Below are 14,463 nucleotides of genomic sequence, written 5' to 3'. Positions count from 1 at the left end.
CTTCGCGGTGAGCCGGCTGTACTGTTTACGTGCTATGACGGCGCCTGACCAAAACACCCTTTCTGTTTCTGTGGGGCAAGGAGCAGCATTTAGCAAGCCAGCTGGTAACGCTCACTAGGAAGACACACACAGGCTGCCCGTGCCGACAGCAAGGTGGCCTCTGGCTGAGCAGCCATTGTTGTTGTCAAGGGAGGGGGGCGGGGCCAGCCATGCTGCCAGCCAATCACAGTAACAGCTCCTAAATGAGGCTTTTATTAGGTTAATTACCCCTCCCAAACCCACCTCGTTAGAGGTGAGTGTTGAGCACTGGAATCCAGATCTTACAGATGTGTTTTATAGACACACACTGGTTGTACCAATTTCTTGCAAGTAGGGAAATACCCCGCTTTCAGTGTGCAGGTGACAGAGGCTTCAGTTTTAAAAGCCAGGCCTGAGCAGGTTACCACTGACTTTAAGCTCTTAGATGCAGCGTGGAGGATGAAGGACATGGACTTCAGTACAACAGATTGGTATCGCCTGAAAAGATCTGCTAAATGAGCTGTCAGCAAGACTTGTTCTTGAGTGGTACAAAGAGCACAGTCAACTAAGACGTGGCACACCCTGTACAACAAAACCTGGAAACTCACTGCAAACACTGCAGCTGCTTTACCGAGGCTGGTCTTAACAAATGGCATGGGAAGACACAGACACTCCGGCCAGGCAGCCAGTTAGACAGCAGCGAATCTTTAAAGACATGCGCGGTTCACTTACTAGACAGTTTAATTCTGCAATTTATCCATATTTCATCCTTAAAAAGCCTAGTGGGACACTGAAACCTTCATTTCAGACAGGAAGTTTGTAAAATATAGGGCAAAAAAAGGGAAACGTTTTAGTGTGTCACTTGCAGAAATAAGCCATTTGCACCAAGTTTTTCTGAATCACACCAAAGTTTCTTGTCTTGTGTCTTTTCTACACTGGAGCGTTTGTGCACATGTAGTTCATCGTAAATGCATCAGCAGGAGGGGCAAAAAAGAAAGAAAGGTTAACCAGGTCATCAATTACCACCCATCAGGTTAGCGTCCATCCCCAAATCCCAGCCTCAGACGTGTCTTGCCTCTCGTAGCCACCACCTTGACATCCATCCCCTGATCCCAGCCTCAGACATGTCTTGCCTCTCGTAGCCACCACCTTGACATCCATCCCGACCCCAGCCTCAGACGTGTCTTGCCTCTAGTAGCCACCACCTTGACATCCATCCCCTGATCCCAGCCTCAGACGTGTCTTGCCTCTCGTAGCCACCACCTTGACATCCATCCCCTGATCCCAGCCTCAGACGTGTCTTGCCTCTCGTAGCCACCACCTTGACATCCATCCCCTGATCCCAGCCTCAGACATGTCTTGCCTCTAGTAGCCACCACCTTGACATCCATCCCGACCCCAGCCTCAGACGTGTCTTGCCTCTCGTAGCCACCACCTTGACATCCATCCCCTGATCCCAGCCTCAGATGTCTCTTGCCTCTCGTAGCCACCACCTTGACATCCATCCCGACCCCAGCCTCAGACGTGTCTTGCCTCTCGTAGCCACCACCTTGACATCCATCCCGACCCCAGCCTCAGACGTGTCTTGCCTCTCGTAGCCACCACCTTGACATCCATCCCCTGATCCCAGCCTCAGACGTGTCTTGCCTCTCGTAGCCACCACCTTGACATCCATCCCCTGATCCCAGCCTCAGACATGTCTTGCCTCTCGTAGCCACCACCTTGACATCCATCCCGACCCCAGCCTCAGACGTGTCTTGCCTCTCGTAGCCACCACCTTGACATCCATCCTGACCCCAGCCTCAGACATGTCTTGCCTCTCGTAGCCACCACCTTGACATCCATCCCGACCCCAGCCTCAGATGTGTCTTGCCTCTCGTAGCCACCACCTTGACATCCATCCCGACCCCAGCCTCAGACGTGTCTTGCCTCTCGTAGCCACCACCTTGACATCCATCCCGACCCCAGCCTCAGATGTGTCTTGCCTCTCGTAGCCACCACCTTGACATCCATCCCGACCCCAGCCTCAGACGTGTCTTGCCTCTAGTAGCCACCACCTTGACATCCATCCCGACCCCAGCCTCAGACGTGTCTTGCCTCTAGTAGCCACCACCTTGACATCCATCCCGACCCCAGCCTCAGACATGTCTTGCCTCTCGTAGCCACCACCTTGACATCCATCCTGACCCCAGCCTCAGACATGTCTTGCCTCTCGTAGCCACCACCTTGACATCCATCCCGACCCCAGCCTCAGACGTGTCTTGCCTCTAGTAGCCACCACCTTGACATCCATCCCGACCCCAGCCTCAGATGTGTCTTGCCTCTCGTAGCCACCACCTTGACATCCATCCCGACCCCAGCCTCAGACATGTCTTGCCTCTCATAGCCACCACCTTGACATCCTTTCTCTGATCCCAGCCTCAGACCTCTCTTGCCTCCCGTAGCCACCACCTTGACATCCATCCCGACCCCAGCCTCAGACGTCTCTTGCCTCCTGTAGCCACCACCTTGACGCGTTGCTCAGCTTGGGTAGAATTATTGGCTGGATTATTCAGTTTATTGTTTGGCAATACTCCACATGTGAAGTCAGCCTTTGCATGCCATCCAGCTGGCTCCACTTACCTGCCTGATGCAAGTCAATGTAAGCGCTACCTTCCTCCACCACCATATGGCTTCCAGACACACGAGCCTGCCTGCCTGCGTGTGCACACATTAGCATGGAGGAGGTAAAAGGTGTGAGCCACGTTGAAGGGAAGCCATGCTCAAGATGTTTTGTTTGTGCCTGGTGTAAATGTGTTTATGGTTGTAACGCTGATTCAAAGCCAATGCCATCTGCGAGTCAACCCCCCTCCCTCCCTCCCTCTCTCTCTCTCTCTCTCTCTCTCTCTCTCTCTCTCTCTCTCTCTCTCTCTCTCTCTCTCTCTCTCTCTCTCTCTCTCTCTCTCTCTCTCTCTCTCTCTCTCTCTCTCTCTCTCTCTCTATTCGATTTCAACAGGGCTTTATTGGCATGACCATATTCAGTTACACAGTATTGCCAAAGCACTCTCTTTCTCTCTCGCTGTCTTTCTCACACTTTGTGTTCACAATGTAAGTGGCACTCTAATCTGATTAACTGTGTTTGTTTGAAATAATGTTTCAACTACAGCCTAGAGAAAAGGTCAGAGGAGAGAGTGAGAGAGAGAGAGAGAGAGAGAGAGAGAGAGAGAGAGAGAGAGAGAGAGAGAGAGAGAGAGAGAGAGAGAGAGCGTGTGTGCACTGCTCTGTATGGGTATGTGTGCTTGTTTCCTCGTAGAAATTTATTTAAGCAGACATAAATCCATTTTATGCACCAGGATTTTGGCATATGATCTAAAGGGTAAACTCTGTTGAGAGCCCAGGTCTGGTGTACGCATTGCAAACACACACACACACACACACACACACACACACACACACACACACACACACACACACACACATATACATACATGCCTTCACCCGAAACGAGTAAAACACAAGTTAATACGAAGATAGTACTATGATTCACTATCTCCATAAACACATGTGAGGCTGTAGCCTAGATGATGACCCTATTTGGTGCTCTATAGAGTCCCTAGATGACAACACTATTTGGTGCTCTATAGAGTGCCTAGATGACGACACTATTTAGAGCTCCATAGAGTCCCTAGATGTCAACACTATTTGGTGCTCTATAGAGTCCCTAGCTGATGACCCTATTTGGTGCTCTATAGAGTCCCTAGATGACAACACTATTTGGTGCTCTATAGAGTCCCTATACGACGACACTATTTGGAGCTCTATAGAGTCCCTAGATGACGACACTATTTGGAGCTCTGTAGTGTCCCTAGATGATGACACTGTTTAGAGCTCCATAGAGTCCCTAGATGATGACCCGATTTGGAGCTCTATAGAGTCCCTAGATGATGACCCTATTTGGTGCTCTATAGAGTCCCTAGACGACGACACTATTTGGAGCTCTATAGTGTCCCTAGATGACAACACTATTTGGTGCTCTATAGAGTGCCTAGATGACGACCCTATTTGGTGCTCTATAGAGTGCCTAGATGACAACACTATTTGGTGCTCTATAGAGTCCCTAGATGACAACACTATTTGGTGCTCTATGGAGTGCCTAGATGACGACACTATTTGGTGCTCTATAGAGTGCCTAGATGACGACACTCTTTGGTGCTCTATAGTGTCCCTTGGCAAGATTTTCTGTTGTTTGGTGGCACAGCGTAGCTGAGATGGCCACAGAAGAATCCTGTTGCTTTTTGCCAGAACTGCTGCCGTGTTGACAAACAGAGCTGCCGGTTGCTGGAACTGCTGCCGAGTTGACTGAGCGGAGCCCCCATGGTTTACCCTTTCTGGGTACTGACAGCTGGGTAGACTGTGCCCGGGCATTTGAATTCAGAGTTACCTTCTCCTATCCCAATGTGTTGGCTGGACTGAGCACCATGGGAAGTACCATACAGGTATGCAGGGGGACCAGGTCTATCAGTAGGGACGTTGTCCTTAGCCAAAGGGCCCTTGCTGAGGTGAGGTGCTACCCCTCTACAGCCTGCAGTTGCAGTTTAGCGTCTTACCCAGGACATAAATGACTGTCCTACTGTGTATTGCAGATACACAGGTTTTATCTTCAGAGAACTTATGATCAGCCTTCAACAGGGACGGGCAACAATTCAGTGTTTTGGTTTGTTGTCTTTCAGTGGTATCATTAGGATTAATTTCATATGTTGTCGTATCTTGATACACAGTTTTGTCATCCGTATTCATTTTAATGAGAATCTGTTGGTTAAAATGTCTCCCAAAATGAGTTCTGGAACAGATGAGGGATTATTATTTGGAAACTAGTTTTAGTTTGGGTGGCACGGTGGCGCAGTGGTTACCGGGGTCGCCTCACAGCAAGAAGGTCCTGGAATCGAGCCCTGGGGTAGTCCAACCTTGGGGGTGGTCCCGGGTTGTCCTCTGTGTGGAGTTTGCATGTTCTCCCTGTGTCTGCGTGGGTTTCCTCCCACAGTCCAAAGACATGTAGGACAGGTGAATCAGCTGTACCAAATTGCCCCTAGTTGTGAATGTGTGTGTGTGTGTGTGTGTGTGTGTGTGTGTGTGTGTGTGTGTGTGTGTGTATGTGCGCGCCTTGTGATGGCCTGGCGGCCTGTCCAGGATGTCTCCCTGCCTGTCGCCCAATGACTGCTGGGAGAGGATCCAGCATCCCCGCGACCCTGAGTAAGGACAAGCGGTTTGGATAATGGATGGATGGATGGTTTTAGTTTGATGATTTATATTTATATTATCTATATTACCAAGCGGTGTAGTGTTGTGAACCTCACTTGAATTCCTGAAAATGGCTTCTTTGCATATGCAAGCAGATATCATGACATGCGTCCTTGATTACCATGATCATGGTATTGTCCATATCAGCAGGGGCTAATTCATAACAGGGTGCAGTCTCTACGTCAGGGTGAGTTGTCTACATGAGCAGCTGACTTTCATTGCAGCTGATTGAATCCCTCCAGGTCATGTAGTCACACAGGTCTTGTTCTGTGGCATGCTTTAGTAATGTCATAACAGTTTGCAATCATTGTGTACCGGCCAGTAAGTGCAAAAAAGAAAAATGAGTAACCCTCAGGCTTCAAGTAGGATGCAGTTCAGAAATTATGAATTATTTCCTTCCCTGCTATCTGGTTAGAAAGTCAAATGCCTGGAATGGCTTTATGCGTTAAAATTCATCTTAATCTCTGAAAAAAAAAACCTGGAGCGCACAACGGTTATTCATATTCTGTTCCTGACAGCAAGACCTTTGTTTCTGAGTGAAATCTAATCACACGCAGGCCCCCCTCAATAAGAGCATGCAGTTAGGTGAGGGCCTCCGGAGAAAGCATTTACATTTCCAAGCAGGAGCAACGGGAGACAGATGAAATGGATCAGAGTCCGCGGAGGGTCAGCGTAGGTGGCAGATAAGCCCCGAACTCAGCCGTGTGACCGCAGAACAAGTCACCGCCGGATGTTGAGACAACAAGGATCTGACATAGATGCAGGACTCCAAACTGAAGAACTGTATTTAACAAGACCTCAAAGAGACCCGGCGATCAGTTCAAGCTTCCCTTTAAAAGCGGTCCGAGTAGTCGTCGTTGTGCAGGTTGTAAGAAAGGGTTTGTGGCCAAACGGCCACACACGCCACGCAGAGTGTCTGCCTGTTACTACACATGAGCGTCTTCTGCCTGCCGACACACACATACGCATAGATATTTATGTGCAAAGAGGATTTTGATCCCCCCCCATTGTACCCGGCCAATAGAGCACCGGACGTCACGTGACTAGTTTTCTTTCCACGGCCATTTTGGCAGGAAGTAAAGCGCGTGCGCTGAGCGGAAATGAACGGCGCCAGCGTGGATTTCACGCCGGCAGACTTGACTGCGCGTCTCCCTTCCCCAGTCAGTGAAGGCCATGCTGCGGAGCTTGACGGATTCAACATTCCTGAGCCCTCTGCTGCCCCCGGCGCGCTTTCCCCGACTACTGAAACCGCCGCAAGGGGCAGCAGCGTTCCAGACCTGCAGGGATCAGGTGATCAACGTTCCCTCGTCCTGCTCCGGAGAGTCTGAAAGCCTGCAGAAGCCTGGAGGGCTACCAATGGACCAAATCTGGATTCGCCACAACCAACTATTCAGCTTTGGAGTCTACCCACTAAAAATGGCTGTCTCGTCACTGGAAGGGTGAGTGTCCCTTCACGTGAGTTAAAGCTAGCATAAGCCGTGGCCAGTGGAATGTAATGGTGTCCCAACTTGAACCTCAAGTTGTTAGTGGGTAGAGTCCTTCACGGAAGTGCTGCCGTCACAACGTGGTGTGCAGTAGGTGCTTGCTGCTGTGCTGAGGACAGCCTGTTGGGGGGAGGGTTGCTGCTGTGGTGAGGACAGCCTGTTGGGGGGAGGGTTGCTGCTGTGGTGAGGACAGCCTGTTGGGGGGAGGGTTGCTGCTGTGGTGAGGACAGCCTGTTGGGGGGGGGGGGTTGCTGCTGTGGTGAGGACAGCCTGTTGGGGGGGGGGGGGGTTGCTGCTGTGGTGAGGACAGCCTGTTAGGAGGGTTGCTGCTGTGCTGAGGACAGCCTGTTGGGGGGAGGGTTGCTGCTGTGGTGAGGACAGCCTGTTGGGGGGAGGGTTGCTGCTGTGGTGAGGACAGCCTATTGGGGGGGGGGGTTGCTGCTGTGGTGAGGACAGCCTGTTGGGGGGAGGGTTGCTGCTGTGGTGAGGACAGCCTATTGGGGGGGGGGGGGTTGCTGCTGTGGTGAGGACAGCCTGTTGGGGGGAGGGTTGCTGCTGTGGTAAGGACAGCCTATTGGGGGGGGGGGGTTGCTGCTGTGGTGAGGACAGCGTGTTGGGGGGAGGGTTGCTGCTGTGGTGAGGACAGCCTATTGGGAGGGGGTTGCTGCTGTGCTGAGGACAGCCTGTTGGGGGGGGGGGGGTTGCTGCTGTGGTGAGGACAGCGTGTTGGGGGGAGGGTTGCTGCTGTGGTGAGGACAGCCTGTTGGGGGGGGGGTTGCTGCTGTGCTGAGGACAGCCTGTTGGGGGGAGGGTTGCTGCTGTGGTGAGGACAGCCTGTTGGGGGGGGGGTTGCTGCTGTGGTGAGGACAGCCTGTTGGGGGGAGGGTTGCTGCTGTGCTGAGGACAGCCTGTTGGGGGGAGGGTTGCTGCTGTGGTGAGGACAGCCTATTTGGGGGGGGGGGGTTGCTGCTGTGCTGAGGACAGCCTGTTAGGAGGGTTGCTGCTGTGGTGAGGACAGCGTGTTGGGGGGGGGGGTTGCTGCTGTGCTGAGGACAGCCTGTTGGGGGGGAGGGTTGCTGCTGTGGTGAGGACAGCCTGTTAGGAGGGTTGCTGCTGTGGTGAGGACAGCGTGTTGGGGGGGGGGTTGCTGCTGTGGTGAGGACAGCCTGTTGGGGGGGGGGTTGCTGCTGTGGTGAGGACAGCCTGTTGGGGGGAGGGTTGCTGCTGTGGTGAGGACAGCCTGTTAGGAGGGTTGCTGCTGTGGTGAGGACAGCGTGTTGGGGGGGGGGTTGCTGCTGTGCTGAGGACAGCGTGTTGGGGGGGGGGTTGCTGCTGTGCTGAGGACAGCCTGTTGGGGGGGAGGGTTGCTGCTGTGGTGAGGACAGCCTGTTAGGAGGGTTGCTGCTGTGGTGAGGACAGCGTGTTGGGGGGGGGGTTGCTGCTGTGGTGAGGACAGCCTGTTGGGGGGGGGGTTGCTGCTGTGGTGAGGACAGCCTGTTGGGGGGAGGGTTGCTGCTGTGGTGAGGACAGCCTGTTAGGAGGGTTGCTGCTGTGGTGAGGACAGCGTGTTGGGGGGGGGGTTGCTGCTGTGCTGAGGACAGCGTGTTGGGGGGGAGGGTTGCTGCTGTGGTGAGGACAGCGTGTTGGGGGGGAGGGTTGCTGCTGTGGTGAGGACAGCCTGTTGGGGGGGGGGGTTGCTGCTGTGGTGAGGACAGCCTGTTGGGGGGGGGGTTGCTGCTGTGGTGAGGACAGCGTGTTGGGGGGGAGGGTTGCTGCTGTGGTGAGGACAGCGTGTTGGGGGGGAGGGTTGCTGCTGTGGTGAGGACAGCCTGTTGGGGGGGGGGTTGCTGCTGTGGTGAGGACAGCGTGTTGGGGGGAGGGTTGCTGCTGTGGTGAGGACAGCCTGTTGGGGGGGGGGTTGCTGCTGTGGTGAGGACAGCCTGTTGGGGGGGAGGGTTGTTGCTGTGGTGAGGACAGCCTGTTGGGGGGAGGGTTGCTGCTGTGGTGAGGACAGCCTGTTGGGGGGGGGGTTGCTGCTGTGGTGAGGACAGCCTGTTGGGGGGGAGGGTTGCTGCTGTGGTTAGGACAGCCTGTTGGGGGGGAGGGTTGTTGCTGTGGTGAGGACAGCCTGTTGGGGGGGAGGGTTGCTGCTGTGGTTAGGACAGCCTGTTGGGGGGGGGTTGCTGCTGTGGTGAGGACAGCGTGTTGGGGGGGGGGGTTGCTGCTGTGGTGAGGACAGCCTGTTGGGGGGGGGTTGCTGCTGTGGTGAGGACAGCCTGTTGGGGGAGGGTTGCTGCTGTGGTGAGGACAGCGTGTTGGGGGGGGGGGTTGCTGCTGTGGTGAGGACAGCCTGTTGGGGGGGGGGTTGCTGCTGTGGTGAGGACAGCCTGTTGGGGGAGGGTTGCTGCTGTGGTGAGGACAGCCTGTTGGGGGGGAGGGTTGCTGCTGTGGTGAGGACAGCGTGTTGGGGGGGAGGGTTGCTGCTGTGGTGAGGACAGCCTGTTGGGGGGGGGGGGTTGTTGCTGTGGTGAGGACAGCCTGTTGGGGGGGGGTTGCTGCTGTGGTGAGGACAGCCTGTTGGGGGGGGGGGTTGCTGCTGTGGTGAGGACAGCCTGTTGGGGGGGAGGGTTGCTGCTGTGGTGAGGACAGCGTGTTGGGGGGGAGGGTTGCTGCTGTGGTGAGGACAGCCTGTTGGGGGGGGGGGGTTGTTGCTGTGGTGAGGACAGCCTGTTGGGGGGGGGTTGCTGCTGTGGTGAGGACAGCCTGTTGGGGGGGGGGGTTGCTGCTGTGGTGAGGACAGCCTGTTGGGGGGGGGGTTGCTGCTGTGGTGAGGACAGCCTGTTGGGGGGGGGTTGTTGCTGTGGTGAGGACAGCCTGTTGGGGGGGGGTTGCTGCTGTGGTGAGGACAGCCTGTTGGGGGGGGGGGGGGGTTGCTGCTGTGGTGAGGACAGCGTGTTGGGGGGGGGGGGGGTTGCTGCTGTGGTGAGGACAGCCTGTTGGGGGGGGGTTGCTGCTGTGGTGAGGACAGCCTGTTGGGGGGGGGTTGCTGCTGTGGTGAGGACAGCCTGTTGGGGGGGGGTTGCTGCTGTGGTGAGGACAGCCTGTTGGGAGGGTTGCTGCTGTGGTGAGGACAGCGTGTTGGGGGGAGGGTTGTTGCTGTGGTGAGGACAGCCTGTTGGGGGGGGGGGGTTGATGCTGTGGTTAGGACAGCCTGTTGGGGGGGGGGTTGCTGCTGTGGTGAGGACAGCCTGTTGGGGGGGAGGGTTGTTGCTGTGGTGAGGACAGCCTGTTGGGGGGGGGTTGCTGCTGTGGTGAGGACAGCGTGTTGGGGGGGGGGGAGGGTTGCTGCTGTGGTGAGGACAGCCTGTTGGGGGGGGGGGTTGATGCTGTGGTTAGGACAGCCTGTTGGGGGGGGGGTTGCTGCTGTGGTGAGGACAGCCTGTTGGGGGGGAGGGTTGTTGCTGTGGTGAGGACAGCCTGTTGGGGGGGGGGGTTGCTGCTGTGGTGAGGACAGCCTGTTAGGAGGGTTGCTGCTGTGGTGAGGACAGCGTGTTGGGGGGGGGGTTGCTGCTGTGCTGAGGACAGCCTGTTGGGGGGGAGGGTTGCTGCTGTGGTGAGGACAGCCTGTTAGGAGGGTTGCTGCTGTGGTGAGGACAGCCTGTTGGGGGGGGGTTGCTGCTGTGGTGAGGACAGCCTGTTGGGGGAGGGTTGCTGCTGTGGTGAGGACAGCCTGTTGGGGGGGGGGGTTGTTGCTGTGGTGAGGACAGCCTGTTGGGGGGGGGTTGCTGCTGTGGTGAGGACAGCCTGTTGGGGGGGGGGTTGCTGCTGTGGTGAGGACAGCGTGTTGGGGGGGGGGGGGGGGTTGCTGCTGTGGTGAGGACAGCGTGTTGGGGGGGGGGGAGGGTTGCTGCTGTGGTGAGGACAGCCTGTTGGGGGGGGGGGTTGATGCTGTGGTTAGGACAGCCTGTTGGGGGGGGGGTTGCTGCTGTGGTGAGGACAGCCTGTTGGGGGGGAGGGTTGTTGCTGTGGTGAGGACAGCCTGTTGGGGGGGGGGTTGCTGCTGTGGTGAGGACAGCCTGTTAGGAGGGTTGCTGCTGTGGTGAGGACAGCGTGTTGGGGGGGGGGTTGCTGCTGTGCTGAGGACAGCCTGTTGGGGGGGAGGGTTGCTGCTGTGGTGAGGACAGCCTGTTAGGAGGGTTGCTGCTGTGGTGAGGACAGCGTGTTGGGGGGGGGGTTGCTGCTGTGGTGAGGACAGCCTGTTGGGGGGGGGGTTGCTGCTGTGGTGAGGACAGCCTGTTGGGGGAGGGTTGCTGCTGTGGTGAGGACAGCCTGTTGGGGGGGTTGCTGCTGTGGTGAGGACAGCGTGTTGGGGGGAGGGTTGCTGCTGTGGTGAGGACAGCCTGTTGGGGGGAGGGTTGCTGCTGTGGTGAGGACAGCCTGTTAGGAGGGTTGCTGCTGTGGTGAGGACAGCGTGTTGGGGGGGTTGCTGCTGTGGTTAGGACAGCCTGTTGGGGGGGGGGGTTGCTGCTGTGGTGAGGACAGCCTGTTGGGGGGGAGGGTTGTTGCTGTGGTGAGGACAGCGTGTTGGGGGGGGGGTTGCTGTGGTGAGGACAGCCTGTTGGGGGGGGGGTTGCTGCTGTGGTGAGGACAGCCTGTTGGGGGGGAGGGTTGTTGCTGTGGTGAGGACAGCCTGTTGGGGGGGGGGTTGCTGCTGTGGTGAGGACAGCCTGTTGGGGGGGAGGGTTGTTGCTGTGGTGAGGACAGCCTGTTGGGGGGGAGGGTTGTTGCTGTGGTTAGGACAGCCTGTTGGGGGGGGGGTTGCTGCTGTGGTGAGGACAGCCTGTTGGGGGGGAGGGTTGTTGCTGTGGTGAGGACAGCCTGTTGGGGGGGAGGGTTGCTGCTGTGGTGAGGACAGCCTGTTGGGGGGGAGGGTTGCTGCTGTGGTTAGGACAGCGTGTTGGGGGGGGGGGTTGCTGTGGTGAGGACAGCCTGTTGGGAGGGTTGCTGCTGTGGTGAGGACAGCGTGTTGGGGGGGGTTGCTGCTGTGGTGAGGACAGCGTGTTGGGGGGGGGGTTGCTGCTGTGGTGAGGACAGCCTGTTGGGGGGGGGGGTTGCTGCTGTGGTGAGGACAGCCTGTTGGGGGAGGGTTGCTGCTGTGGTGAGGACAGCGTGTTGGGGGGGGGGGTTGCTGCTGTGGTGAGGACAGCCTGTTGGGGGGGGGGGTTGCTGCTGTGGTGAGGACAGCCTGTTGGGGGAGGGTTGCTGCTGTGGTGAGGACAGCCTGTTGGGGGGGGGGTTGCTGCTGTGGTGAGGACAGCCTGTTGGGGGGGAGGGTTGCTGCTGTGGTGAGGACAGCGTGTTGGGGGGGAGGGTTGCTGCTGTGGTGAGGACAGCCTGTTGGGGGGGGGGGTTGTTGCTGTGGTGAGGACAGCCTGTTGGGGGGGGTTGCTGCTGTGGTGAGGACAGCCTGTTGGGGGGGGGGTTGCTGCTGTGGTGAGGACAGCCTGTTGGGAGGGTTGCTGCTGTGGTGAGGACAGCGTGTTGGGGGGAGGGTTGTTGCTGTGGTGAGGACAGCCTGTTGGGGGGGGGTTGATGCTGTGGTTAGGACAGCCTGTTGGGGGGGAGGGTTGCTGCTGTGGTGAGGACAGCCTGTTGGGGGGGAGGGTTGCTGCTGTGGTTAGGACAGCGTGTTGGGGGGGGGGTTGCTGTGGTGAGGACAGCCTGTTGGGAGGGTTGCTGCTGTGGTGAGGACAGCGTGTTGGGGGGGGGTTGCTGCTGTGGTGAGGACAGCCTGTTGGGGGGGAGGGTTGTTGCTGTGGTGAGGACAGCCTGTTGGGGGGGAGGGTTGCTGCTGTGGTTAGGACAGCGTGTTGGGGGGGGGGTTGCTGTGGTGAGGACAGCCTGTTGGGAGGGTTGCTGCTGTGGTGAGGACAGCGTGTTGGGGGGGGGTTGCTGCTGTGGTGAGGACAGCCTGTTGGGGGGGGGGGTTGCTGCTGTGGTGAGGACAGCGTGTTGGGGGGGGGTTGCTGCTGTGGTGAGGACAGCGTGTTGGGGGGAGGGTTGCTGCTGTGGTGAGGACAGCCTGTTGGGGGGGGGGAGGGTTGCTGCTGTGGTGAGGACAGCCTGTTGGGGGGGGGAGGGTTGCTGCTGTGGTGAGGACAGCCTGTTGGGGGGGGGTTGCTGCTGTGGTGAGGACAGCCTGTTGGGGGGGGGGGTTGCTGCTGTGGTGAGGACAGCCTGTTGGGGGGGGGGGTTGCTGCTGTGGTGAGGACAGCCTGTTGGGGGGGGGGTTGCTGCTGTGGTGAGGACAGCCTGTTGGGGGGGGAGGGTTGCTGCTGTGGTGAGGACAGCCTGTTGGGGGGGGGGGTTGCTGCTGTGGTGAGGACAGCCTGTTGGGGGGGGGGTTGCTGCTGTGGTGAGGACAGCCTGTTGGGGGGGGGAGGGTTGCTGCTGTGGTGAGGACAGCCTGTTGGGGGGGGGTTGCTGCTGTGGTGAGGACAGCCTGTTGGGGGGGGGTTGCTGCTGTGGTGAGGACAGCCTGTTGGGGGGGGGGGGTTGCTGCTGCAGCTGGTGACTTCTTCGCTTGCTCTCTTCTTTGGAGTTTGCGCTTCTGTCTTGTGTAGAATATATCTAACCGCATTCTTCTTCTGCTCTTCTGCGGGGATGGTGCGTGTTTGAAGATGGGTGGGACGTAGCCGGGTGACAGAGGCTTACTTCTTTTATCTTGGCCTTTGTTAGCCCCACAAAACCCACGCCATAATGCGCAGGTCGACGTGCCTTTTAGTAGAATAACATGGTCACAAACCGCATCAAAAGCCTGTTCGATCAATACTGTGCTGACGTCAGGAAGTGTTGTGTTGTGGCCCTGACATGAAGGGCCACTACACAAGCGGATCCGTTGCTTGTGGGCTCCCATGGCTCACTTGTCTTCCGTTCGGTTCTAGCACGTTTTATGTCAGTAATCCGTTTATGTCGTCTTTCGGGATCTTTAGGAATCCGACAAAATGCCCTCCCTTTTCCTTGCCCCCACTGTTCTGGCATCCTATCCTCCATACTGACCGTACAAACACAGCAGGCGAGGAGACTTGCTGCTAGCTAGCAGTCATTTGCCCAGCAACAGCCCCGCTTTCCTGCCAAAATGGCGGCGTTTGGATTTCGACTATTGCGTGACGTCAACTACCGGAGCTCTATTACCCCACTTTTTTTTAAAATTTCCCCCCTTTTCTCCCCAATTGTATCTAGACAATTACCCCTCTCTTTGTTGAGCCGTCCCGGTCGCTGCTCCACCCCCCCTCTGCCGATCCGGGGAGCACCCCGACCGACCAGAGGAGGCGCTAGTGCAGCGACCAGGACACATACCCGCATCCGACTTCCCACCCGCAGACACGCTATTACCCCACTCTTCCAAGACGTCCCGGTCTCTGCTCCACCCCCTCTGCTGATCCGGGGAGGGCTGCAGACTACCACATGCCTCCTCCCATACATGTGGAGTCACCAGCCGAGTTTCACCAGGGGGATGTAGCGCGTGGGAGGATCACGCTATTCCCCCCAGTTCCCCCTCCCCCCTGAACAGGCGCCCCAATCGACCAGAAGAGGCGCTAGTGCAGCGACCAGCACACATGCCCACATCGGGCTTCCCACCCACAGACACGACCACTTGTGTCTGTGGGGACGCCAGGAAAGA

The sequence above is a fragment of the Lampris incognitus genome, chromosome 5, assembly GCF_029633865.1.
Source record: "Lampris incognitus isolate fLamInc1 chromosome 5, fLamInc1.hap2, whole genome shotgun sequence".
NCBI classification, from domain to species: domain Eukaryota; kingdom Metazoa; phylum Chordata; class Actinopteri; order Lampriformes; family Lampridae; genus Lampris; species Lampris incognitus.
Note: the sequence above shows the minus strand (reverse complement) of the source record.